This window comes from Palaemon carinicauda, chromosome 37, assembly GCF_036898095.1.
Source record: "Palaemon carinicauda isolate YSFRI2023 chromosome 37, ASM3689809v2, whole genome shotgun sequence".
Taxonomy (NCBI): domain Eukaryota; kingdom Metazoa; phylum Arthropoda; class Malacostraca; order Decapoda; family Palaemonidae; genus Palaemon; species Palaemon carinicauda.
The window spans coordinates 13,821,272-13,826,133 of record NC_090761.1 but is presented as its reverse complement, the minus strand read 5'-3'; positions in this window follow the sequence as shown (position 1 = coordinate 13,826,133).

The window sequence follows — 4,862 nt, the reverse complement described above, 5'->3', positions numbered from 1 at the left end:
AACTCCCAAGCTCCAATCTCACCTGTTTATTTTTACATAAATCTGTTATACTTTAAAATTAACACTCGAGCGCTGAGAAAATTATGCAACTCCAAGACGGCAATAAATAAAAACACTGAATATCCAAAGTTCTCTTACGTACACTCAAAACAAAACTGGGTGCTTATTTTATCATAACTATTCAAAAACAACCTCTTACTTCGGTTCTTAAGCAGGGATTACGAGCAAGCGCTGTTAAGAATTAAGGGTGATAAAAAAATACACACTTTACAAAAATAAATATATTCTATAAAAAGTTACAACAATGATACGAAAAAAATTAACACCATAATTAAATTACTCGAAATATTAGATTTGAACAAAACCTTAGACTAAGAAAAAAGAAATTTTACAATCACTTGGTTCACTGGAAATTAATTTTTGAAACTACTCAATTTTGATAATAAATGAAAACAGTTAACACTTTAACACTAATAATTGAAGACTAAATGGAATATTAACTGTTAAACTTACGTCTTTTTGGATTACACCTGGTAATCGAACAGTTAAGCCAAAATAAATACACTTCACTGTTTAGCCTAACTCTCATAGGGCCAGTTTCAAATATTTATGCTATACAAGTATTCACAATAACAATAAACTTGAAATATCTTTCAATGCATTCTTAGGGGAATTATATATATATATATATATATATATATATATATATATATATATATATATATATATATATATATATTATATATATATATATATATATATATATATATATATATATATATATATATATATATATATATATATATATATATATATATGTATATATATATATATATATATATATATATATATATATATATATATATATATATGTATATATATTGACTTAAAACTGCTAGATAATTCTAAATAGATCACTCTAGTGGCCTGGGGGGTAAGGCCTAGCGGCGTATGGTTGCCAGTGTAGAAAATTGAATTGGGGAACTATCCTTGCTTGCAAGGCAACCCTCTCAAAGCTACTAACTCCACCCAACTATCCTTCGAAACATTAAAAAAAGAGAGTAAATCTATTTCGCGAAATTTCATGTACATTCTAATCACATGCAAACATAAATATGATACCTAACCAAAATTACACAAGACTTCGTAACAAAATACGTGAAATTAAAGTTCATTCTTGAAAATAATGTATATTTACATTTATGATTTGAATAAGAAATACAATTAAGTGAATGACGAAAGTCTTATGTAATTTACACAGATTACTTGAATTTACACGAGAGGAACTCACCTTACAAGCTGGCAACACATCTTTAAATACACAAATGAATTACATAAATAGAATGTTTACTCTATACCAGACCAGCTTCGTAAGAATATAAATCTAATACTGTATGTGTGTATATATATTTTCACATACATACACAGACACACACACACACACACACACACACACACATATATATATATATATATATATATATATATATATATATATATATCATCATCATCATCATCAACCGATACTAATCCACTGCAGAACAAAGGCCCAAGGCATGTCCTTCCACTTGCATCTGTTTATGGTCTTTCTGTGCCAGTCCATCCCTGCAAACTACCTAAGTTCGTCGATCCATTGTCTTCTCTTCCTTCCACTGCTTTTGCAATCTCTAGGGACCCATTCTTTTATTCTTAATGTCCATCTATTGTCTGTTATTCTCATTATATGTCCGCCCCATGCCCATTATTTTGCTTAAAAGATTTTAGAATATCCTCTACTTTAGTTTACTCTCTCATCCATGTTTTTCTCTCTCTTAGTGTTATTCCCATCATTATTTTTTCCATAGTTCTTTGAGTTGTAACTAGCTTATGTTCTAGGGCTTTAATAAGGCTCCAAGTGTCTGATATATAAGTTAATACTAGTAGGACCATCTGATTAAATACTTTTCTTTTCAGAGAAAGTGACATTTTACCGTTCATGACCTCCCTTTGTTTACCAAATGCTCTCCACCCCATGCCTATCCTTTTAATTTCGGTCTTGTGTCCTTGGGAATCACTTACTGTCTGTCCTAAGTACGTATATTCTTTAAAAACCTCCAGAGGCTCGTCCATAACTCTTATTTGTTGTCTCTCTGCTGCATTTTCATTGAACATTATCTTAGTTTTATTTATAATAATTTTCAGTCCTACATTTCTGCTCTCTTTATTCAAATCTTCTATCATCTTTTGTGATTCTATCCATGATTCACTAAACATAGCTATGTCATATACTGTACAAATCTACTGGGGTTCCAGTCCCTTTCAAATTCATTAGTTCCTTTAGTGTTTGCAACCTCATCATACTTGTGAGCTAAGGATGGGGGTTTGCTGGAGCCTGTAGGCCTAACTGCTGAGTCATCAGGGGCCATTGACTTGCCCTTCCTGATCCTAGCTTGCATAGAAAGGGTTTTAGGTACTGGTCATATGTATATGCGGTCAGTCTCTATGGCATTGCCATGCTTGCTAGAGCAAATGTCACTGTTTCTCGCGTCCGTCATTCATAAGCGACCTTTAAAAAGCTTAAAAAACTGAATTGGGGAGAGAAAAATGTATGGACATGAGTTGTGTTATGAGAATAAAACAATCCCCAACAGATTTAGTAGATTTGAGAATAAAGCCCTCAGAAGAAAATTGGGAATTAAACGGCATGACTATAAGAGAGATTACTCAAGTGCAATATGTGGATGAGATCATGGTGAGGGTTAGAAGGAGATGGTTTGGGTATGTTCTTCGCACTCCCCAAGAGCGATTAGTTCTCCAAATATTTAAATGGACTCCACAAGGCGCTAAAACAATTGGGAGACTCAGGCCTACATGGCTGAGGACTGCGAAGCCTGAAGTCGGAGGTGATGCATGGTGAAGTATTGAATTAAAAGTTTTAGATAGAGACGACTGGCGAATTGTAACCGAGGCCCTTTGCGCCAATAGGTGTAGGAGATGATAATGATGATGATTATGATAATGATGGTCATCTTTACTCTTTTTGTCACTCTAAAGATAAAACATTCTTATAGAACTGGGGCTCTCTTTCTTACATTCCTGTTCGAACGTCATTTGCATAACATAAGAGGTGACAATACCACATCGGTCTTAGGTCACCCTTCACAAACATAACAATTGATCAAACACATTATACATAATATCGTGTCTATAATCATCACCAATTACACGATGAAAAATCATAATATTCATGTAGTAGGTTGGCCAGGGCACCAGCCACCCGTTGAATTACTACCGCTAGAGAGGTATGGGGTCCTTTGACAGCCAGACAGTACTACATTGGATCCTTTTCTCTGGTTACGGTTTATTTTCCCTTTGTCTACACATACACCGAGTAGTCTTGCATATTCTTTACAGATTCTCCTCTGTCCTCATACACCTGACAACACTGAGATTACCAAACAATTCTTCTTCTCCCAAAGGGTTAACTACTGCACTGTAATTGTTCATTGGCCACTTTGCTCGTAGTAAGGGTAGAAGAGACACTTTAGCCATGGTAAGCAGCTCTTCTAGGGGAAGGAAACTCCAAAATATAGCAGTTGTTCTCAAGTCTTGAGTAGTGCCATAGCCTCTGTACCATGGCCTTCCACTGTCGTGGTTTGAGTTCTCCTGCTTGAGGGTACACTCGGGCACACTATTCTGTCTAATTTTTTCCTCTTGTTTTGTTAAAGTTATTATAGCTTATATAGGAAATATATATTTTAATAATGTTACTGTTCTTAAAATATTTTATTTTCCCTTGTTTCCTTTCCTCACTGGGATATTTTCCCTGTTGTAGCCCCCGAGCCTTATAGCATTCTGCTTTTACAACTAGGGTTGTAGCTTAGCAATTAATAGTAATGGTAATAATAATAACAAAATACATATAGCCTCATCGTAAACTCATTACCGACGAGGGTACTCAACTGTAAATTTCCATACCTCAGAGAAAGATGGACATATAGTTTGAGTCGGTAAATAATACATAAACACCTTTGATACTGCACCTTAGACAAAAGTTTATTTTAGTACTCCACAATAACATTATTATCTATTTCTCTACACAGCTCCCACCGTAGTAGAGGATTTTCCCAGTCGAGTGTGAGTATATAAATCCACATTTGATCAAGGAGACTCGGAGCTTGTTCTTCCCTCTAGGAATTGAAATTGGGTCCCCTTGCCTGTTAGGGTAGGCTGTTACCAATTAGCCTCCACCAATATATATATATATATATATATATATATATATATATATATATATATATATATATATATATATATATATATATAAAGTGTATAGTATAATATATATATATATATATATATATATATATATATATATATATATATATATATATACACAATGAAATTAGCTGACCTAGAGTACGCTGATGCCGCTGTCCTTAATAGCAGAACACCATGCTTACCAGCATGCATGAAATATCACACGAGGTTGGGCTCAAGATAAACGGAAGAAAGAACGATGAATAGAATGGAATATGCAATGAAAGATGAAATGTCATTGGTAGGAGAAAGTATTAATGAGGTAGAATCATTTGGATAATTAGGAACTATGATAATTGATACAGGGTCTTTAGAATTGGAGTTTGATGAAAGATTTACAAAAGCAAATCAAATAATGGCTAAATTAGATAAAATTTGGAAATCAAATCGCCTGAAATTACATATAAAAATCAGGCTATATATCAGTTTAGTGAGATTGGTGTTACTGCATGGGAATGAGTCATGGTAGGACAATGAAACTATCTCCAACAGATTTAGTAGATTGGAGGACAATGCCCTTAAAGGAATATTGGGAGTGAAATGGTAGGACAGAATTAGAAATG